The sequence below is a fragment of the Mirounga leonina genome, unplaced genomic scaffold (genome assembly GCF_011800145.1).
Source record: "Mirounga leonina isolate KUSES-001 unplaced genomic scaffold, KU_Mleo_1.0 Mir_176, whole genome shotgun sequence".
Classification (NCBI taxonomy): domain Eukaryota; kingdom Metazoa; phylum Chordata; class Mammalia; order Carnivora; family Phocidae; genus Mirounga; species Mirounga leonina.
In genome coordinates, this window is record NW_023270454.1 from 35,841,251 (window position 1) to 35,866,338 (window position 25,088).

General features: G+C 35.2%; 1 protein-coding gene and 1 pseudogene across 1 annotated transcript in view; one reads left to right on the top strand and one right to left on the bottom strand.

The window, feature by feature from the left end:
- IQCM (IQ motif containing M) overlaps positions 1-25,088 on the top strand; it is a 214,511-nt gene that overhangs the window by 144,687 nt on the left and 44,736 nt on the right. The window lies entirely within an intron of this gene.
- On the bottom strand, positions 5,429-6,113 carry LOC118022254 (annotated as a pseudogene).

The following is a 25,088-nucleotide window of genomic DNA, read 5'->3' on the forward strand; positions in this document are numbered from 1 at the left end:
TGAAAGGAATGAAAGGTTAGAAAATTTCCTTTTCCTGTGTGGCTGCTTCTTAGATATTAAAATCTCTCTCCAAAATTGTTGACCAAGGAAATCTCTCTAACTCTGTATGCCTTTTTTTGTGATCTTATCCCTTACCTTTTTTGCTCTTAAAACATGTTTACTGTTCTCCCTGAACTCATGGCCAGTAACCAGCAAAAACCCTAAATCTTTACCCTCTGCTAAGTGTTCCCTTCACCTCTTGGTCTTACTGAAATCTATGCTCTGTCTCCAGCCCTGAGGACATTTCTTCCTCTGCTGCGCTCTCAAGTGGTGATGGTCTCCTCTCCCATGCCTCACCCATCTGGGATTGGAGATGGGGAAGTGACCTCCTTATTCCTCATACTGTTTCCAGACCGTTCTCCCTTTCTCTAACACACCCAGCTTTGAATCCCATGTCATCAAAGGATATCTTCCATTATCTCTTCTTCTTAGTCTGTTGATTTGTATCCATTCTCTCATATCTTAAAGAATTTAGCCCCTGGGTCCTTGTGACTTTCTCTAGTGCTAGTCTTGTAAGAACTGTGATTTTGGTGTCCAATAAGCGGTCTGATTCATTGGCTTCTCCATTCCTTGAGCTCTTTTCGTCCAATGATTTTGCCTTCCATCATACTACATATATTCTCTGATAGTTATACCTTTGAAATTTTTCCAAAACCTGACTTTGAAGAGCACTACCATCCAACCAGATCACCCTTTAAACTCTAACAATATTTTTAGTCCCACTAAGAGTCTTGGGGCCCTCAGTGCTCATAGAAGTCTGGCCGAAAATTTTTGAATTTCTTCTCTAGATATACTCATTCCCTTGGTAATTTCAACCAATCTGTGTCTTTAAATATCATTTATATGCTGATGACTCCAAACATATCTCCAGCCTGGTTATTCTCCTGAACTCCAGCTCACATTCAACTGCTTAATCAGCATTTCTACTTGATTTTTAAATAGGCACTTCAAATCTAATATGTCCAATGCAGGAACTTTGTAGGTGGTGTTCTCTTTGCCTGGAAAGCATCACTCCTTGACCACTTTTGGGCTTTTGTCCAAATGCCTCCTTATTAGTGAGGTCATTCCTGCCACCTTGGTTTACCTCTCCTGCTTTACTTTGATCTCTAACACTTGAGGTCTCAGGACATATTGCTTCTTTTATTTATCTGATTTTGTCTGCCTTCTCCTGCTAGAACGTCAGCTCCATGAAGGCAGATAGTTTTGACTGATTTATTCACTACTAAATCCCTTGGATCCAGAATCATTCTTGGCATGTAGGAAGTGCTCACTATATTTTGTTGGATGAGTGAAGATACTATTTTATTTTCTAAAAGACTGGTACCAGTTTTCATATTTATTTTTTTTCTATTTAATGAAGAAATTTATCTAATTTATTAGAATAAATATTTTCACCTATGGAGCTCAAATATGTTGTTTTCATTTTGAATAAAAAATATAGCTGAAAAAAAATACAGGTGTGTGTGTGTGTGTTTCTGAGAACATGGTGAACAACTATGCAGAGAAAGACTTTTGGGTACAGAACACTTAAAAATGCTGGTTAAATATTAAAAGATAAGATTAAAAACCTGGCTGAACTGGCAGGAAAGCATAAAAATAATAAAACCAGAAAATATAAGAAAGTCTGATTCCATAAGAAATAATAATTAATATTATTTAGAGTAGTTTGTTTTTAGGGCTCATACCTGTTCTTGGTAGCTTAGAACTTTCCTAGTTAAAACAAACAAACAACAAAACATTGGTATCACTTCTCTCCCTTTCCTTCTCAATCAATCAATCATATATATGTATACATGTATTTATTAGGCCTCAGGAATCCAGAATTAGATTAATAGAATTCCTTTTTATCATGATGCAATATTATCACTTGTTCATGGATTGCGCTTTTATTTTTTATTTCCTATTTTTTTTTAAATAATATTGATAGCTATTGACATCTACTTATGTGCCCTTCCAGAATCCTATCCTTTTGCTTCCACCCTAGATTCCTAGATTTGGAGGAGTTCTATTAAATTTTTGATACTAATCCTTTGTTAGTTATACTGTGGCTAGTCTTTTCACTTTCTTTAAGGTGTCTTTGATAAATAATATCAATTTAAATATAGTAAAATTTAACACAAATGTTACCTTCTTTGGGACAAAAAAGTGACTATGAAGTACTTGCTGGTTTGTTCTTTCTCTATTCTGAATTTCTTACTATCATTATACATTATTTCAATTTTGTCTTTTTTTAACTTTAATCTCACAAGCCATGCAATAATTGTTAATATAAAGATGATGTTTGTTTAGATTTACCTGCCTCCAGGTAAATCAAGAATTGAAAGAAACATAATTTTTCAGAATGAAATACAGATGATATATCCTTTTATATATATAGGCCTTTTTAAAGTCTCAATAATATTTGATAGTTTTCTGCATCTTTTTTTAGATTTATTTCTATGCATTTGACATTTTTGGTTCTATTTTAAATGCTATTTAAAATTTTTATTTCAGGCCCTATCCGCTTTTCTACAATATAGAAATACTGTTGATCTTTTTTACATGGACCTTATATCTTACGGACTTTATAAATTAGCATAACTTCTAATAGTTTATCTGGTTTATCTGTTGATCCTTCTAGATTTTCTAAATACACAATCATGTTGTCCTTGAATGATGACAGTTTTTTGTTCTTTTCTATTTTAGACATTTTCTTATTTTTTTTTACTTTATAGCATTTGTTAACCCCCCTGTCTGCACAATGTAACACAGAAATGGTGAGCAGCTTTCTTTTCTCAATTCCTATCTCAGAAGGAATTATTATATATATATATATATATAAGCATTAAGTATAATGTGTAGTATTTGTTAAAGCCTCTCTATATTATTTTTAAAAGTTCTTGCTTAGTTAAGAGGTTTTTATCATGAGTCAATGTTGAATTTTATCAGATGATTTTATTTTGATTTCTTAAGATGATTATATGATTTCTCTCCTTTGTTCTTTTAATGTAATGGATTATGCTCATTGATTTTCAGATGTTAAACTATTCTTCAACCTTGGAATAAACCTAACTTGAATTTAATTTGTTGATATTCTGTTGAGGATTTTTAAACTTACATCGAAAAGAGAAATGACCTGTAATTTTCCTTGTTTATAATGTTCTTGTCAGGATTTGGCATTGAGGTAATGACATTATACAATAGGTTGGAAAAGATTCCCTATTCCGTCTTTGTTTGTTTGTCTGGAAGAATTTGTGTAAGATTCTGGTATTTTTTTCTTAAATGTTGGGGGAAAATCAGTATTGATGCCACCTGGCCTGGAGATTTCTTTATATGGAATTTTAAAATCACAGATTAAATGTCTTTAATAAAATTATGACTGATGAAACTATTTTCATCTTTTGTCAGTTTTTGTAAGTTATGTTTATAGAAATATGTCTAAATTGTCAAAAGTATTGCCATAAACTTGTCCATAATAACAGTTATCTGATGTCTCCTTTCTAATTTTCTATATTAATTATTTAGGTTTTCTCTCTCTCCCACATTCCCTTCCTTTTTCTCTTGGGTCATTTGTGCTGAAGGTCTGTCAACTCTATTTTTATTTATTTATTTATTTATTTATTTATTTTAGAAGAAACAGCTTTTAGCTTTTCTTATTTTCTTTGTAGTGTATTCCTTTCTATTTCATGAATTTCTATTAAACATTATATTTTCCTGCTCTCATATTGGTCAGCTCTGAGTGAGCACTTTCTTTGAGAACCTAATATTTATTATTTGATTTTCCTTCAGCATTTACTCATTATAATGAACATTTTTATTTTTTTAAAGATTTTATTTATTTGTCAGAGAGAGAGAGAGCACAGGCAGGGGGAGCGGCAGTGAGAGAGGGAGAAGCAGACTCCCCACTGAGCAGGGAGCCCAATGTGGGACTCGATCCTAGGACTCTGTGATCATGACCTGAATCGAAGGCTGGCGCTTAACCGACCGAGCCACCCAGGCATCCCATAATGAACATTTTTTAAAATATGTTACATATGGTATTATTATTCTCAATTACTGTGACAGAATCTTCTCTCAATAAAAGGGTTGAGTTTTAGGAGGGCAACTCTTCCCCTTTAAAAAGAGCCAATAGAAAGGTAGACATTTGGGAACTCAAAAAATGCTTTATAAATAGCTTTTGTTCCCCTGTGAAGATAGCTTAAAATAAACAAAACCCTTGCTGTTAGACTCATATTGTATTGAGATCACTAGCCAAATGTTAGGTTTCATTTTTTTTTTTTTTTCTATTATAAAAATACAGGGCGCCTGGGTGGCTCAGTCGTTAAGCGGCTGCCTTCGGCTCAGGTCATGATCCCAGGGTCCTGGGGTCGAGCCTTATGTCGGGCTCCCTGCTCCGCGGGAAGCCTGCTTCTCCCTCTCCTGCTCCCCCTGCTTGTGTTCCCTCTCTCCGTCTCTCTGTCAAATAAATAAATAAAATTTTAAAAAATATATAAATAAATATAAAAATACATAGAACCATATTAAAGAACAATTTGGAAAAAAAAATAAAAAAGAAAAATCTTGTCCGTTAATGCCACTACCCTCTGACAGCCATGCTTAACAACTTGGTTTATTTCCTTCCAATTTTGTTCCTTTGCATCTTTTTAAAACCTAGCGGCAATACTTAAATTTTTTTTTTCTAGTTAAGTCTAAGATAATAGTTTTCTTTCATTAATTGGACATGAGCATCCATTTCATTTTCTCTCAACAACTATAGGGGAATTCTCACCCATATGCCAGTGCAGAAAACTCCCTCGAGCTTCTTCACCTGCCCACCCCATCAGAGGTTATTCAGGAACTAGTTAGCTTGGGTTGCTGTAACAAAATACCATATGTAACATAGACTGGGTGGCTAAAACAGCAGAAATATTTTCTCACAGTTCTGAAGGCTGAAAGTGTCTGCATGTTCAGGTTCTGATGAGAGCTCTCTTCCTGGCTTGCAGACAGCTGCCTTCTGTCTGTTTTGTCATATGGCCTTTTCTGAGAGCACACATTCAGAGAGGGAGAGAGCTCTCTGGTCAATCTTAATAGGGGCAATAATCTCATCATGAGGGCCCCATCCTCGTGACCTCATCTAAACCTAATTGCCAAAGGCACCATCTCCAAATACTATCACCCTGGGGGTAAGGGCTTCAACATATGAGTTTGGGGGGGAACACGATTCAGTCCACAGCACTCAGTTTATCAGAGGAGGAAACGCCATGTTCTTTGTTCCTGTCTTCGGACACTATGCGAAGCCAACTGAAGGGAAGGGGTTAGAGAGGCATTTTCAACTCATTGTAGAAATGGAAAGTAGATTTTTTAAAAATAATAAATTCTTTTTCTTTTTTAAACATCACAAGATTTTTTTTCACCATTAAATGTCTGAATTTTAAACAGATTCTTGGACTGGTGGCTCCTATCCATCAGCTCAATCAACTTTAGCACTGTTCTCATCCCCAGTAGGTTTTCCAGAATTACTACCTTCACTCTGTGAGCTTTCCCAATTCAAACTTGGGCTTCTTGAGCATTTTTACTTTTCTGACATCCTGGAGTGGATAAATAGACTGACAGGTCTTTCTGTGTCTTTTCCAGTGCTGTCTGGAATCAATTTATTGACCACTTCTTTCAAGTCATTTGTCTGCCCCTCTCAGGTCATGGATTTCCATCATCTTTTTCTGAATTTGGAGGTCCCGTTGGTGCTGAGTATAAGAGGTCTTCTGAATCTGATTGTTAGTTTTTTTTGGTAAAACCAACACAAAATAGATGAAGCAAATAACCATCAGTAGTCTTGACATCAACATGAACTTCAGTATGGTCTGCCATTTTCTGACCATGGAATACATTTTGTCATGGGTAAGATCCATGCCATGGAAATCAGCCAGGCAGTTTTTGCCCTGAACATCCTCAGTAATTTGCTTGAATTTTCTAAGTGCAACTTCATCATTCCACAGATCAGCAAGGTTCACTTCAAAAACATGACCCTTGAGGCCATTAGATGCGATTTGGGTTCCTTGAGTTCTCGTGACTAGTGTTTTCCCAATATTTTTTATATTGAACATAGCTGGTGCTTTTCTATCATACCAATCTTTCTTAGAAAATGGATCAATCACTTTCTTCTTGGTTCCCTTTTTGCTATCTTTCATAAGGTGCTTTTTCTTGCCCCAAAATAATAAGTTCTAAACATTCTAAATAGATTCAGTTTTATTCAGGAATCCACTGTATTATAACAGGTGGAGTGGGAGGGAGATGATGCTTGCCTTGTGTACGTTTAGACTGTCACTTCTTTTTTTTTTTTTTTAAAGATTTTATTTATTTATTTGAGAGAGAGAGAGCACGAGAATAGGGAGGGTCAGAGGGAGAAGCAGACTCCCCGCTGAGCAGGCAGCCCGATGTGGGACTCCATCCAGGGACTCCAGGATCATGACCTGAGCCGAAGGCAGTCGCCCAACCAACTGAGCCACCCAGGTGCCCTAGACTGTCGCTTCTTGTCTTTTTGATTCTGTGGTCACCTATCTCCCCCAATTCTACTGTGATCATCAAGTACCTTCTCATAAGTATTTTCATTTATTCATGTAATGTCAATTATTTTATACCAAGGCAATTCTAAAAATGATTTGAAAAAGCTGAAACTTAAGATATTTCAAATATTTTTGTTATTTTATTTTATGCCTCAATGGCTACTAAAAACATCAACTGAAGGATAGATGTTTATAATAAAATAATAGAATAAATTTGTTCTTAATATAATAATAATATAATTTGTATCATTCCTTACTGGTAATAAGTTTCTTTTTACATGTTGTGTCCTTGATTCTCATGGGATATTCAGGCATAGCTGATTTAACTTTTCCCATTGTTCAGATGAAGAAACTAAATATTAAAAAGTTTGCAAGTAGCTCAAATCTCACAAGTATCAGGCTTCTGATTTCCAGTTCTTATTCCATTTTGTTGTATTGCTTTATATATGTTCATATTGTCTTATACGTATCTATGAATATTTTGCTCTTTAAATATAAAATTGGGATAATTTCTTCAATATCTTTTCTTTTTTTTAAAGTAAACTCCACACCTAACGTGGGGCTTGAACTCATGACCCCAAGATCAAGAGTCTCATTCTCCACTGAATGAGCCAGCCAGGTGCCCCTAACATTGGGATATTTTAAGGCTATATTTCATGATAAAACAGAGTGATTCAATATAGGATGGGCTTATAAAATGAGTAATTTGTAGTACATACAATGTTATGAACTAAAGGGTTGTGTAAATTTGTGTGATTTTTGAGAGTTTTTCTACATCTGATCCCATGTAATCTAAATATGGTGTTTCTCACTATTGTACATATTTTTAGAAGTACATTTTCAATCAGTCTTACAAATTTATCAATAATGTTACTATATCATGTACGGTTTTAGAGTGTTAGCCTTTATGTTGAATTGTAAATTATTTGTATTGCTGTTTCAGTATGTAACAATATAATAGGAAAGATAGCTTTCTTACATTATTCCCCACTGCTCACGTTAATAGACATTTCATAAAAATACAAGTGTTTTATTGTCTGAAAATGCACCTTGGCTCATCTTCTGTAGGAAAATGTAAAAAGTGTTTTTAATATACCCAATTCTAAATAATAAAAAATTTTCATGCTGGGAGAAATGCATACTCTGATATTAAAAGTGTTCAGCAAATCTCAAAGAGATACTTGAAGTATGTGAAAAAGCCCTTTTCATTCCATTACAGGAATACCTGTGTCTTGAATCCAGGTATCTCTCTCTGTTCATTGTATGGCCTATCAGGAAAAGGAAAACCAACAGGGTTTAGCTACTTTTAGTTAAGCTAATTTCTGAAATTTCAAGAGATTAAATATATCATCTATAAGTATTGATGGTGGCAGGAAGATACATTACATAGTGTATTACAGATACTTCCTATTCAAAATAATCTTGAACTATAACATTTAATAATCACAAGTAGGTAATTCATTTGTGTATCTTGAAGCAAGACTGAAAGGGCATCTTTAGACCAATGATGTACAATAGAAATAAAATGTGAGACATACTTATAATTTAAATTTTCTAGTAGCCACATTAAATAAGAGAAACAGATGAAATAAATTTTAAACACATTTACTTTAACTTAATATATAAAAATTTATCATTTATATATAATCAATATGAAAGATTATTAGTATCATATTTTACATTCCTTTTTTCTTACTGTCTTTGAAATCTGGTGTATGATTTAAAATACAGCACAACTCAATTCATACTAGCCATATTTCAAGTGCATATAGCCACACATTACTGGACTAAGAACACAACCTTGGATTTTGGGTTGCAGTGGACATCGATCCCTCATTCTTGGCACATAGTAAATGGACAGTAAATGTTTAAAAAAAAAGAAGAAAAAGAGGTAGCAAAGATAGGTCATACAAGTTTGTAGTCTGATCAGAATATATATATCCACTTAGTAGATGGATGATCTTGGTAAGGATATTTACCCTTCCCAACCTCAGTGTTCTTTTGTAGAAATGAGATATTTGTATGTGTCTTTCAGTATTATTGTGAGAGAATTAAATGAAGGTGACAAAGGTAGAACACCTACTTGGTTTCTTTCCATCTCATTTCCCTTTGGAAATCTGAATTGTCATACATTAGACGACATAATCTATTTGTATCCACTTTTATTAGATCTTATAAATTGCCCCACCAAACATTACATTTTTTTCAGTTAAAGTGAGTGGAAAGAAAGAAACTAGAATCAGAGTAGAAGGTTCTTGGCATCAGGATTATAGCCAAGGACAGTTATGTTAAATCGCTTAGCATGCTGTGGAATTAATTGCCCATGATCTTAATTATAAATATTTAATACTTAATTTATAAAACATCCTTTAAACACGCAGGTCTACATTCAGATGTATGAACATTTTGGTAAATAAGCTTCAGTCTGATAGTTTAAAAAGTTAATGGCATAATCACTTCAGATCTTCTTATTTCCCTTCTTCTCAGACCTCACCTATGGCTCAGGAACTTGCAGTAAGAAATAGAAGCGTGATCTGTTCTTTTCTTTCCTCCATTCATACATACACATACACAATATAACACATATGCTGAGATGTGCAGAAAATATACATGTATGGTGAGGAGGCTGGCTTCATAGGCATGTGACACTGTTGTCACACAGGACTCCGCCCTCAGAAGGGAATCAGTTCTGGGGATTAATGCTCTGTGGTCACCCTCTTGAACTTCCTAGTAACTTACCTTTAAATTTGTGGTTTGTAAGTGAGTCTGATAGGATAATAGAATAAGCATTGGAAGCTTGGAACCTTAATTCACAAGTGGTTCCAACTCCTGCCTCCCTACCTGTCCTCCCCTCCCGGGATGGAGTCTTGACCACCCACTCCCAGGTTCCAGCCTAGTGACTGCAGACATCCTCTGTCCCATTTGTGTTTGTAGAGCAAGGAGCATCTGGTGAATGAGTGCAACCTGCACACCTGAGGATCTGCACTCACCCAACAAGTGTTCCCATACTCAAGAGAGCACAACAATATATTGCAAATAAAACCTGCTATGATAGACTGAGAGAGACCAATGAATAAATGAAAATTTGGTATGATGTGATGAATAATTATAAAGTTAACCCTGTGTGAGCAGTACCCCCACTCCCACCTGGTCTCTTCCCAATTAGAACACTCTTAATCACCCCTCAATGTTAACCACCGGCTTTGGTTTTGTGATAACAATTTCCATGCTTTTCTCTCTGGTATTACCACCCAGAATGATAATTATTTGTGCCTATTTAAAAATTTTATATAAATTAAATTATACTGCATATATTTCTTATGCTCTGTCTGTTTTGCTCAATACTGCTTGCAAAAATTTTCCATGCTGTTACGGACTACTGTAGCTTGTTCATTCTCACTAATGTACAGTATGCCATTTTAGGAATATATCATGTAATATTTAGTCTACCTTGATGGACATTTGAGTTGTTTTCACTTTAGGGCTGTATCAGTACTACTGTGTATGTCTGCCATTGTGCATCTGCAAGGGGTTCTCTAGGGTATATACCAAGGAGAGAATTTTCTGGTTCATGGGTTATGTATACCTTAAACTTCTCAATAATTCCGGTATTCCAAGGTTGGTACTAATTCATGTTCACACTTGCAGGGAATAAACAGTCTCATTGTTTTACATCCTCTTCAGCATTTGAAATTGTTAAAATTGTAAATTTGTGCCTATCAGTTGGGATTCAGTGTTTAAAAACTTTTTTTAAAGATTTATTTATTTATTTTAAAGAGAAACAGAGAGCGAGCGAGCACAAGCAAGAGGGCAGGGAGAGGGACAGAGAATCTCAAGCAGACCCTGCACTGAGCATGGAGTCCAAATGGGGGCTCTATCCCACGACCTTGAGATCACGACCTGAGCTGAAATCAAGAGTTGGATGCTTAACTGACTGTACCACCCAGGCGCCCCACATATTTAAAAATTTTTAAACACTGGGGGCACATGGGTGGTGGAATTGGTTAAGGGTCTGACTCCTGGTTCCGGCTCAGGTTGGCGGTCTCAGGGTCTTGGGATCAAGCCCTTCTGGGGCTCAGTGCTCAGCAGGGAGTCTGCTTGAGATTCTCTCTCCTTCCCTCTCCATTTGCCCCTCCCCTCCCTGTGCATGTGCAAATACACACACTCTCTCTAAAATAAATAAATGAATCTTTAAATTTTTTTTTAAATTTTAATTTCTCTGATTATTGATGAGATTGAACACTCTTATCATATGCTTCTTGGCCATTTGGATTTCCTGTTAAAAAAAAATCTTGTTTAATTACTTTTTTCCATTTTTCTTTTGAGTTGTTGCCTTTTCTTACTGAGTTTTAAAAATTTCTCATTTAATTTCATAAACTGTGTCTTTGTCAGTTGCATGTGTTGAAAAAAATTTCTCTATCTCTATGGCTTGTCTTCGTATACTCTTTTATGGTGCCTTGACAAATAGAAATTGAATTTATCAGTGTTTCCTTTATGACTATTTCCTTTTGTATCTTGTTTGTAAACTTCAGTGTAAAACCTTCATTACCTAAAGGTCATTAAATTAATGTCCATTAATGTCTTCTAAATTTTCATAGTTTTTATGTTTATATTTAGGTTTTAAGATTTTTGAAGTGTATTTTTGTGTAAGGTGTGAGAGAAGGGTCCAGTTTCATTCCCTCCCCAATCTCCCCACTCTCCGCTGCCATAGTGATGCTCAATTGTCCTAGACATATTTATTGAAAAGTCTCTCTATACCCAGTGGTCTTCTGGGTCACCTCTGTCATATACTAAATGTCCACATATGCATAGATCTGTTGCTGTGTCTTATTCTGTTTCATTGATCTGTTTGTCTAGTCTTAGAAGAGTACCACATGCTTCTAATTACCATCTATTTATAATAAATCTTTTGTCTAGTTTTTTAGCTGTTTGTGACAGGCAGTCAATTCCCATAGCAGTTAATATTTCAAAAGTGGAAGACATACTTTCTTTATATATAACTATGACTCTTTCCTATGAACAGTAATGGAATTTGTATCTATTTATTCTTCCTTCTTGTCTCCTTTATCCACCACCCAATTTTATCAGATATGTTTTTTTCTTAGTGTATAGGTATACATTAAGAGTATACATGATAATGATTTCACTCATATGTGAAATTTAAGAAACAAAAGAAATGAGCAAAGGGGAAAAAAAAAAGAGAAAGGCAAAATCAAGAAACAGACTATTAACTATAGAGAACAAAGTGATGGTTACCAGAGGGGAGGTTGGTGGGGAGATGGGTTAAATAGATGATGGGGATTAAGGAGGGCACTTGTTATGATGAGCACTGGATGTTGTATGGAAGTGATGAATCATTGTATTGTACACTGGGAACTAATACTACACTGTATGTTAACTATACTGGAATTTAAATAAAAACTTAAAAAAGAGTATACATGGTATTCATACTTTAAATATACCTATTTTTGTACCAAGTGATTTACTAATTCCAAATGAGAATTATTCCCCTTGACTATAAAAGATGTGGAAATCAGCTACTTACATCATTTACCAACTTCTTTTCATTCTCAAAATTTTGATTAGTTACTTATTGATTGTTTCATCTAGGCTAGGATGAAATTCTTACATCATGCTCATTTTTCATAGACATTTCTCTACTGCCTTTTAGCTTGCAGCTTTGCTTTTTATAGGTATATTGTTCTTTTTGCCTGGCTATTCAAAGGATTTTTTATTTCTGAATTCTTGTAATATTTCTGAGATATGTTTTGGTGAGCATTATGCTGTGACAATTTTTTTTTCCTGATATAAAGTATGTCCTTCAAATTGAAGGTTCTAGTCTTATTTTATTTCAATGTTTATTTCTTAAACTATGTTTTTAATATATTATTATTCTATTACTTTGTTTCTTTTCTTCTTTTGCCTGTTTCCTATGTCTATCATTTTTCTTCTGATCCCTTTGAACTTTCTTTTTTATGTTTCATGTTCACTTTTATCAATCCTATTTTCAGTGCCCCATACTCTGTCTTCATTTCTGCAAATAATTTAATTTTTTTCCCTTTACGTCTTTGTGGGCTGCATCAACTCAAGCAGTGATCTCTATTGTGTCACCATATCTTTCTTCAGCTTTTACATCCATTTTTTTGAGTATTCTTTAAATAGAAGCAATTATATTTTTTCCTCCAAAACCTTTTTTTTTTTTTTTAAAGATTTTATTTATTTGACAGAGAGAGACAGCGAGAGAGAACACAGCAGGGGGAGTTGGAGAGGGAGAAGCAGGCTTCCCGCTGAGCAGGGAGCCCGATGCAGGGCTTGATCCCAGGACTCTGGGATCATGACCTGAGCCGAAGGCAGACGCTTAACAACTGAGCCACCCAGGCGTCCCCTTCCAAAACCTTTCTTAAGCAATATATTTGGTCAAAATGTTGATCTTTCTTGTGGCAATATTTTTCACCTTTTTTTTTTCCCCTGACAACACTTTTCTTATGGTATTCATGTGTTATTTTTAAAAATACCTTTTCCATTTTGTTTGCTTCTGCAGTATTTTGGTATATATTTTATGCTAGATGATGATGATGATGATGATGATGATTACTCACTTTGAAATGGGGTGCATTCTTCCTGGACCAGTCATTTGTAGGAGGTTTGCAGATAGGAGTGGCCAGAGCAGTGTTCCAGGTTAATGGAAAACACTTTTAATGACACAGATCTATGGTGTGCGTGAGTTCTTTTAGCCTTTGCTTCTCCCCAGCCATTTTATTTCCACTCTGAAGGACAGCTCACATTGCTGAATGTCTCTCCTTACCCTCCACTTCAACTGGAGGTTGAGTCCTGAAAATCTGCTTCATTTATGTGATTTCTCATTCAGTCAGTCCCACCTTCCCAACTTCTTGAGACCTTGTGAAAATGTGGTCCAGTGCACTTCTGTTGTCAGAATAAACACCTTATTTCCATTTTTCCCCCAAAGGGATTTGCTCCCCAAGATGTGGTTACTTATGTTGGAGAATTATTCTCTGCATTACCTGAGATCAGCAACTGTGGTGTCTTTTATTTCCTCTTCTTGCACTTTCATGTAGTTTTCATTTATATTTGGAAGTTCTGTCTTATATAATGTGCTTCTGGATTTTAGATGGCTTCTGATTTCATCAAAGGAATTTGCTTTTCTGATGTTTAATTTTTATGATTGGCTTTGGACTATTTCCAAGAGAGGAAGGGGCTAAGATTGTATTTTTACTCCACAATTTACAAACCAGAAGGTGTGATAATATTTTTAGGAACTCAAGCAAATGCCAACAAGTAAGCCTCCCTGAGAGAAATACAATTCATACATCAATCCTTAACAGAAAGCATATTATTACTGTACTTTTATGTTAAATGATAGTCTAATAACTTCCTCAGAAGTTATTGGTAAGATGTAAAATTTACACTAACATTTTAATAGGGTTTATTAGTTTGTTAGTGCTGCTGTAACAAATTACCACAAACTAAATGGCTTAAAACAACAGAAATTTATTGTCTCACAGTTTTGGAGGCCAGAAATCTGAAACTAAGGTGTTAGCAGGGTTATGCTCCCTCTGAAGTCTTGAAGGGGGGATCCTTTCTTCTCTTTTCCAGTTTGTGATATCCCTAGGTGCTGCTTGTCCTGTGGCAGCATAATACCAGTCAGTCTTTGCCTCTGATTTTATATTGCTGTCTTCCTGTATATCTGTGTGTTTCTCCTTTTCTTATAAGGACATGAGTCATATTGGATTAAGGGCCCACTCTACTTCACTATGACCTCATCTTAATCGGACTAATTATATCTGCAATGACCTTGGTTTCCAAAAAAAAAAAGTCACATTCTGAGGTACTGGGGGTTAGGAGTTCAACATATCTTTTTGGGGGACACAATTCAACCTAGAGTATAGTGGGTAGTATCTTTTGGTAGATAATAGATTAGCTGATTGTTCTAACTCACTATTTTTTAACAGATAAACAAGGTTGTTGTGAAACAACTCTAAAGTATTCTTAAAAAATACAAACATTGTGCATTTTATGACAGTTATATTGAACCATTGAGACATATTGATTTCCTTATTTTAATACCATGTTTACATTTGTATCATTCCTAAATTGGGAAAAAGGTTTTTGGAGACCTGCCAGTGATTAATATCACAGGAGATATAAATATAGTCCAGCATTACTTAGTTATCTATTCATGGACAGATAAATATGTGTATAAGACTATAAAATATGTTACCATGTAGCCAAGGAAATGTGGACATTGGAATAGCATCTTGTTTTAGTTTGTGGATAAATGAAGGCTATTAAACTTGGATTTTAATAATTTAAAAATTCTGATGAGACACTTACTTCACATAATGGGATGAGGAAATATTATTTGGATAAAGTATCCTTTTTGAAATAAAATATGTTAGAAAAATTATGTTTTAAAAACTGTATTAAAAAAGTCACTGAAGAACTAAAAAGACAGTGGGGAATGCCACAGGCCAGTTTTTCTTCGACCATCTATAACTAGAGTGGGAAGCAGAATATTGGAGTGCCAAACCTGTTTATGCCATGAAGGCATTATTGATGCTGCATAGTTGGGAAAACTAAGCATGTGGATAAGGAAGACAGTGTCAGGTTTAGAATCTGTCTTTTTGAGATTTTTACAAAAAAGCCTCCCCACATTAAGCTAGGGAAAGAGCAAACTAGAATGAAACCCATTCCTTCTCCATCAATTACAGGAACTATTTTTTGTTTTTGTTTGTTTTTGCTTTTTTAAGTTGCCTCATTGCTAAACAGAAAAGAAAAAAATGAAAGAAAGTTCTCTGGGTTGTGGCCACATACAGGGTCTTGCATGGATTTGTACCTCATGTACTCATAGCCTATGTTAGTGAGGGATCCTCAAGTTATGACTTCATTTAAGTTGATTTCCAACTGGCTGGTAGAAGGAAATGAAAAACCCTACTGACTAAGGGGAATTTATATTATTTTTTAAGGACGAAGACCTTGCCCTTAAAAATCAATCAATGAGTCAGTAATAGCTAAACACATGAGAAAACAATGGAAAAAGTATAAGAATCAATTGGAATAAAGGACAATAGTAAAAGACTCATTCAGATTCAGATATTGGAATTATCAGATTTAGATATTAAAACAATTATACCAGTGTGTTTAAAGGGAATAAATGAGAAGTTGAAGGTATTTGTAGAGAATAAGAAGTTATAAAAAGTGACATAAATTTGGAATAGAAAGAGCAGAAATTCTAGAAAACAGAAACACAATAATTATATTGGCAGTGAACATACTTGGTAGCATGTTGGATGCAGCAGAACAGATACCTAGTGAACTGATGGAAGGGTTAGAAGAAATTACCCAGAATCCAATAGAAAGACAAATAGCAAAATACAGAAGAGAAGGCAAGAGTGATACCATGAAGAGATCTAATATATATATGATCAGAGTCTGAGGAGGTGTGCATATTGCCTCTTAGCGATATGGCAAAGGCAATATCTAAAGAGATAATGGCTGAGGTTATTTCCTCAGATTTAGGAAGTCTAATATATCCTAAATTGGATAAATAAAAAGAATCATACACTTTGAAATCATAGTGAAGATAAAGAAAACCAAACAAAAAGAATTTTAAAAAGCCAGTCAGAAAGAAATAAAGAAAGAGAAAAGGAAAAGAGAGAGAAAAATTATTTCCACAGCAAGAGCAGTAAGATAACCGATTTCTCAACAGTGACAATGAAAGCCTCAAGATAGTGGAATAATAACCTCAGTGTGCTTACAGCCATACCTGCTACTCTAAAAGTCTATAGGCATAGTAAATATCTTTCAAGAGGTTAAATGAGGGGGCGCCTGGGTGGCTCAGTCAGTTAAGCATCTGCCTTTGGCTCAGGTCATGATCTTGGGGTCCTGGGATCAAGCCCCCCTTTGGGCTCCCTGCTCAGTGGGGAGTCTGCTTCTCCCTCTCGCTCTGTGCGCTCTCTTTCTCTCTCTCAAATAAGTAAATAAAATCTTTTTTAAAAAAAGAGGTTAAATGAGGACATAATTAAATAAACAAAAACTGAGTGTTTATGACCGACTGAATCTCATGAAAGAAATACTAAAGATGTACTTCAGGACAAGAAAAATGATCTGAAAAGGAAGAACTGAAATTCAAAGGAAAATATAGATTTATTTTTAGAAGATTTTATTTTATTTATTTGAGAGAGAGATAGAGCACGACTGGAGAAGGGGCAAAGGGAGAGGGAGAAGCAGGCTCCTGCTGAGCAGGGCCCCTGAAGTGGGACTCGATTCCAGGACCCTGGGATCATGACCTAAGCCAAAGGCAGATGCTTAATTGACTGAGCCAGCCAGGTGCCTCAGGAAAATACAGATTTAAAAAGTCATAAATATCTATGGGAAAATAAACTGATGATGTGCAATAGCAATAATAATGTATAGTGGTTCTAGAAACTATAATTAAAATATTAAATAGTGATTATATTTTATTATCTTTAAATTAACATAAAAGTTACAGTAGTCTAGGGAATTTGGTTTATCCAAGAAAAGGATAAAGTTTTTGTTAAGTATGCATCTTTAATATCTAGAATATCATTTTTAAAAATGTATAACTTTCAAACTGTTGGTTAAAAATGGCATATAAAAAGTACTTAGCACAAATGAGAGAAATAGAGGGAAAAAAAATTAAGTGACAAAATAGGAAACAAAAATTAGGTGGATACAAAAAAAATATTACTCATTGAAAATAAATGAAAAGAGATATTCCAGTAAAAGTCAAAGAATTTTAGAGTGTAGGGAAAAAAGTCAACTCTATGTTATGTATGAGATATATTTAAAACATAGAATATAGAAAGTTGAAGTAAAAGTTTTGTCAGCTTTCTTTTGATCTCTGTTAGCATAGTATATATATTTCAATCCTTTTACTAATGTTAAGAATATAAGAGGTGAGGGACACCTGGGTGGCTCAGTCGGTTGAGCATCTGACTCTTGATTTTGGCTCAGATCATTATCTCAGGGTTGTGAGATTGAGCCCTGCATCAGACTCTGTGCTCAGGAGGAGTCTGCTTGAGATTCTCTTCCTCTCTTCCTCTGCCCCTCCTCCCCCTCTTTAAAATAAATTATTTATATTTTAAAGATTTTATTTATTTATTTGACAGAGAGAGAGAGCACAAGCAAGGCGGAGGGGCAGAGGGAGAGGGAGAAGCAGACTGCCCACTGAGCAGGGATCCTGATGCAGGACTGGATCCCAGGACTCTGGGATCATGACCTGAGCTGAAGACAGACACTTAACCGACTGAGCCACCCAGGTGCCCTAAAATAAATTAATCTTAAAAAAATAATGCAAAAGGTGATAAAGGTGCTATATCATAGATGTAGAAGAAGAGAGGGAAGATGTTATGACAGAAATGTTGAGAATGTAGACCAAAGAAGAATGTTTCTGGAAAAATATAATCCACCCTGACTCAATGAAAGAGTACAAAACTTAGACTTTCATAATCATTAAAGAAAGTAACTCAGGAGGCCTGGGTGACTCAGTTGGTAAAGCATCTGACTCTTGATTTCCGTTCAGGTCATGATCTCAGGGTCATGGGATCGAGTCCCCTGCGCAGACATCCCCTTTGGCTTTGCACTCAGCGCAGAGTCTGCTTGAGGTTCTCTCTCTGCTCCTGCCCTGGCTCATGCTCTCTCTAAATAAATAAGTAAATAAAATGTTAAAAAAAAAATAATTCTTTGTGAAAAATCTTTCCACAAAAACTGCTGGGGCAGATGGCTTCACTGGCAATTTCTATCAAGAATTCAAAGAATAAAAAGCTCTAATTTCATATTTCAGAGGATGTTAAAATTTATATTTCAAAAATATAAAGGATTTATTTTAGTCTAGATCCAATCAGGAGACATGGAGTACCCAGTGATTTAAACAGGGACATTTGATATAAAGAGTTATTAAGTCATGATAAAAGAGATGTAAGAGAATTGTACAGTGTATCCTAAGGCTGAGAGAGATCATCCGAGGATGGAAAGACTTTGAAGGGGCTTCCTGCCCCTACACTGGAGAAGATGTAGTTGCAGCCTGCTAGAAGGCAGAAAAGTTCACTGTATAACTGGGTCAGAGATGGTCAAGAGGGAAGCAACCTTCTGGGTTGCACATGAACCTGCAGGGGCAGGCACACAGGCACATGGGTGTGCAGGGGCACTGGGTATGCTCCTGTGTAGGTGGGAGGCCTGAAATGCCTGGTGTCCACATTAGGAGAGGATAGATGAGCAGAGGGTGTCAGGGTGCCAGTGCTGGTGGAAGGCCTGGAGTGTGATCTTTCTATTGCAAGGACTGTGGAAAGTGACCATCAGGCCAGACTGGGGCTGTGAGTTTGCCAAGGGATCTATATCTCACATGTGTATCTGACATACTAAAGAGGTGCAAGGCATATGAGTGGAAATAAAAGGGATTTTCCAATACATTGTACTAGAAAAGGCAAAAATGAACAATTATCTCACATTGTCTTATTCTTGAGGAGTCGTGACTAAAGGGGAAGGAACATCAGGTGTTTCTAGTTGCTAGAAATCTCATGATTCACAAGGATGTTGGTGAAGATTTATTAAGCTGAATTCTCATGTTCAGTTTTCTGTATGAATTGTATTTCAATAAAAAGTTAAGAAATGGGAATTTTTTTCATGGAAAGTATAGGGAAATACATCTGGGACCTTGGAGTAGGGAGGGATTTCTTAAATAGTACACTAAGTCACAAAACATAAATGAAAAAACTAGTTAGCATACAAATATCATGATTAAGAAATGCCGTTCATCAAATGCACCATAAAGAGTAAAAAGACAATGCACAGAATGGGAGAAGTAATCCCAATACATATAACCACCAATTCTCTAAAACCCAGCATATATAGCAAATTTTTTCAAACTAAGGAGAAAATGAGAAACAAACCAGTAGAAACCTGGACAAAAGACGGGAAAAGGAAATTTGAAATGAGGATATCCAAATCCCTTATTAACTTATAAATAAGTGCTCAACCTCATTAGTGATTAGGTATATGCAAAGGAAATCTAGGAGATTTCAGATCACACCCACCAGATCGTTATAGATCTAAAAGACTAGCAGTACAAAGTGTTGATGAGGATGTGGAAGGCTGGGAACTCTCCCCCTGCTGGTGTCAAGTAAAGCTGAATTGCAGTGATTCCACTCCTTAGCTTATGCTGTAGAATGGTGCTTCTCATCCTGTATTGCATGTCATTCACACAGGCTTTAATGTTCAAAGGAATCTTGTTAAAATGGAGATTCTGATTCAGCAGGTCTGAGTTAGGACCTGAGCATCTGTTTTCCTATCAAGCTCCCAGGTGATGATGATTCTGTTAATTCATTGACCATACTTTTCACTAGTACAGCCCTAGGGAATCTCTTGCACACATTGCACCAGAATGCACATACAAGAATATTCATAATGGCATAGTCTGTAATAACCTGAAACTAGAAACAAAATGTCATCACCAGTACAATGATGAATAAAAGTTATGGTAAATGCATCAGAGTATACAGCAAGAAAGTAGACAACCTACATCCACATGTAGCAATGTGGATGAGTTTTATAAACATAATGCTAGCACTAAAAGCAAAACATAAAAGCATTTTGGTAGATGAAGTTCAAATAAAAAGGTAAAGCTAAGTTTTACAGTTTGATACCATTGGCAAATTTATTTTAAAAAGACTAATGTTTACAAGAAAATTCAGGAAAGGAATTAATTCTTGGGGGAAGAAAAACATTTTAGGAAAGAAGGGTTCTGTGGTGGTGGCATATATATTGTTTCTGGTACTAAGTGGTCCACTATTTGTTAAAAATTGTACACATAATAATTTATGTGCTTTGTGTATGTTACATTTTAAAATAGTAGATTTTTAAAAGAAAAAATTCACTACGAAAAGCAATGCTGTGTACCTATTCTGCTAGTGCCTTGGGAGTGGGAAGTCTTAGAGTGATCAACTGGCCCAGTTGGATCTGGACTGAGGAGGTTCCCAGGGTTTGTGACAATCAGTGCTAAAATAGAGGCAGTCTTGTGCAAACTGAGTTGGTTGGTGACTGTGCATCCAGACCATTTTACTACCAGAGAGGCCATTAAATACAAAGGATAAGTCCTGAACTTCTCATCAGTTATTGTAAAATTATGCTAGGAAATATAACAGTAGGAAGGCAGAGTAAACTCAGGGTTTAAAATAGGAATCTGAAGTTAATCCATTGGAGAGATTTATTTGAAGTTTCTAGTTATAGCATCTAGGAAAACGCCACATTGTTAAATCATCAGTTAGGTTTCTTTTTTTTTTTTAAATTTTATTTATTTGAGAGAGAGAGAGACGATTTGAGCAGGGGGAGGGGCAGAGGTGGAGGGAGAGGGCGGGAGAATCTCAAGCACAGAACCTGACATGGGGCTTGATCTTGCGACCCTGAGATCATGACCTGAGTGGAAACCAAGAGTCTGATGCTCAACAGACTGAGACACCCAGGTTCCCCCACCCCCCATCAGTTACATTTCTTAAGAAGCCCCTGACTGCCAGTCTTGTCCTGGCTGGTCAGCTTTTCTGGATATCATGGGCAACTTACGGATTTTGACTAAGTTCTCTCACTTACACCCTCCAGTCTGGCTAATTAAGTCTCAAGAACTCTGTATCTCCAAGAGCATTTGAGTGCCCTGAGGAATGTAGGACTCAGAGCCCTAACTCCTCATTTTTATTGCTGTCGTCCTCTGTGAGATGGAAACTCTTCCACCTCCTGCTAGAGCTACTCATCATCCTTTAGTATCCAGCTCAAGTGTCCAATCATCACCTATGAAGTTATCTCTGGACTCCTCAGGTAGAATTGCTTTGTCTCTGTGTGAACCTCCACACATATATCTAGTAAACACTTACTGCAAAGTGGTAGTGAGTTGTCTTTATTTACTTTTCCCTAATGGAATATGTATTCTCAAAGCCTGGGACTGTGTCTTGTTCATCTTGTAGTCTCAACACTTAGCACATGCCTGGCACATAGTAAGCATTCAGTGTTTAGCTGTACCTGGTAAATACGAAATAAATACCTGCTGGAATTGTAGACAATAAAACCATGTATCGGACTGAAATACTAGGTGTAACAATGTATTTAGCCCTGAAGAAAACAACACTACATTATTATTCCTAAGGTTTAGTAAGTATTGCTTGCCTGAGTGAGTGTAACGGTGGTAAATAACACTTCTGTAAAAAAAGAGGTATAAGAAAAAAAAGTAAAAAAAAAAAAGTAAGCTCTGATCTGTAGGCTACTCTTACTGAATGTAAATGTCTTAGAACATAAACCTCTCTGTGGTAGATACTCTGTTGTGTGTGAGTTCTGTTAAGTAACCACATTTATTATTCCTAATTAAGAAAAATAACTGATGTGTTTTTTCTCTCTAATACATATGGCAATGGCTGATACAAATTTTATGGACCCATAGACCTATTTGTGTCCCTAAATATATTTTTGAATCTATCCTAAATCTGAGGAGAACTATTCATTACTATGTCCTAACTCATAAGGAAACCAAAGTCAGTCATTCTTCAGATTTAATATCCTGGAAAAATATCCTAGTGTTCTAAAATATACTTTAAACCAATGAGAATCTCTGTTGTATTTGGATGATTGAGCTTTGAAGGAGCTCCACATTTTCCTGTGCAGTCCATGGGATGGGTTTATAGTTTAGATAGATGAAGGCAATAACTGTTGAAATCACAGAACGTCCCTTCTTGGCTAAAGGGGGAAAAGAATAGTTTTGTCATTCCTGACTGCTTTGCAGAAGGTAAAATATTTCATTGCTTTTAGGTTGGAATTAATTTATAGCAACTATTCAAAGAATCTATTCAATTACACACCAATGAGTATGAAAATGGATTTTCTATTTTATGACCCTTCATTTTTATCAGTTTGTGCTAAGCTATGTCCACTGGGAAATACAGTGTATGTAAGGGATGTTTCTTTCAAGCATTTCATACATATGAATCTTTTAAACATGAGGTAATGAAACTATGATGGCAAACTATAATTCTGTTGCTTAAAAACAAATAAAAGCCAAGGTGGTTTGACTTAAAGATTTACTGGGGTTTAGTAGCAGTTCTTCAAAGTGCCATTTATTAATTGTCATACTAATTACTTGTACCATCAGTCCTATAAAGCAGACCTCTGTGAGAGCATTTCCTGAAGGTAGTTTCTGTTTGTTTTCTTGCTTTTTAATTTTCTCTTTCTTTCTCCTCACTGTTTGGAGTATTTCTTCCTGAATATACACACTGAGAATTTAACTTTGTCCTTGATAGCCAAAATTTTAATATTGGTTAATTAACTTATAGTGACTTTTGAACTATTTTTTAAAATACAGAAAGCAAGATCATATTCCTTAATTTGCCTGTTTTTCCAGTCGATTTTCCAACCAGATTTACAATCCCTTTATTACAATTAAGGTAGTTTCTCTGGCAAAAGTTTTAAAAATTAGATTTAATAATTCATGACCAAGTGTGCTATAGAATATTTTGCAAGCTTATCTGACTTAAAAAATGGAAGGCTAATGCATGAAAATGAGTATAATTGAATGTTATAAAGTCTTCTTTTCTCAGGTTTCTAATTTTTGTCTTAAATTCCTCTGTGGGGCAAAATTTGGTTCAGAAATGTATTGAAAAAATATTTAAATGACTGGTGCATTTTCTCTTATTGTGGTTTAAAAAATGAGACCATTTATCTCCCACTTACAAAATTGGGAGAACACATAGACTTTTAAAAAGAATTCTTACGTTTTTCATGATCTTAATTGTCCCCTAACCATTTTCATTTAATTGTATATGAATGAAAGTGGTTTTCCACAATTAATCTGTAGAGCATGAATTTTTAAAACGGTATTTATATTTTTCAGTTTTTAGTGTTTTTGAAATAATACATAATTAAAAATAGATAGGATTATGTGTGATTCTAATAACACAGGTCTTTAAAAACATTTTCCATTAGAATTAATAAATTGATGTAGAGAAAAATAATAAGTAAAATGGCTAAATAAAATTATAGTAATTCACTCATTACTCTTTAATTTTCTGTTCTTCTATTGTTTTGTCAGTTAGGTTTTTAATTATCAATGAAAATGAGAACAAATCTTTTCTGAAGGATACACCAAAGATGTCTAGTTGCTAAAAATCTTTTAATATATTTTTGGCATCATTAAAATTGCCTTTGTATCAAAAGATTGTCCTCAAAATGAAAAACAAATACTTGGATAAAAAGAATAATTTATTTAGGAAAAGTGGGGATCTTAATTAAGGACAAAGCCTTAAAGGGAGATGCTAGAGTTAGAAAATATTGTTAGAATTTAAGGAATCAAAGAGGAAAATAGTTAAACAAGAATTTCAAGCAAGATCAGGAAGAACAGTAAAAGAAGAGAAAGCCAATGTTTGTTTCATTTATAATGAGGAAGAAAATTCCTCTTTTATCTACTATTCATGGTAAATATGAGAATCAGACAAGACTATGTAGAAGTTAAGTCTAAACTGTGACTACTTTTATAATGGAATATTAATAACTTGAATTGTATAATATTGCAGAAATTCTGAAGTTAAAAAGATTCTTCCATGCTAATTTAAAATACGCACAATACTGATTCTCCTTAATGGAAAACCACCTCAATGCCTTACTTAAAAAATGATTTTTAAAATTTGTTGCATTTGCTAGCGAAAGAATAAGAGCTTATTCCCAGTAAAACTACTAGGCTATTTAGATTAAAAAATGATTTGTTTTGTGACTGATTTATTCTGAAGATGAACTTTAAATTAGAAAGTACTTTTAAAGTATTTGGGAGGAGCTTCCCCCCCTTTTAAAAAAATTTTATTATGTTAATTACCATACATTACATCATTAGTTTTTGATGTAGTGTTCCATGATTCATTGTTTGCGTATAACACCCAGTGCTCCATTCAATACATGCCCGCTTTAAATTTTTTTTTTTTAGATTTTATTTATTTGAGAGAGACAGAGATAGTGAGATAGAGAGCACAAGTGGGGAGGAGAGGGAGAAGCAGGCTCCCCACAGAGCAGGGAGCCCGATGCGGGACTCGATCCCAGGACCCTGGGATCATGACCTGAGCTGAAGGTAGACGCTTAACTGACTGAGGCACCCAGGCGCCCACATGCCCTCTTTAATACTCATCAACGGGCTAACCCATCTCCCCACCCACCTCCCCTCTAGAACCCTCAGTTTGTTTTCTCAGAGTCCATAGTTGGGATGAGCTTTTAACCTTTTAGGATTATAATTTAAATTTGATTTGACACCATAACATGAGTAATATAAATTGCTTATGTGAAGATGCTAATAGAAGGCACATAGAATATTTAATTTATCTTTATTTTTTACTGAAATATAACTTATATTTAGTGAAATGCTCACATCTCAAAGGTACCATTCATTAAGTTTTAAGAAATGGATATCAAGACACAGCATTTCTATCACTCCAGAAAGTTTTTGTCTGACCCAATCAATCTACCCCTACTCTACTC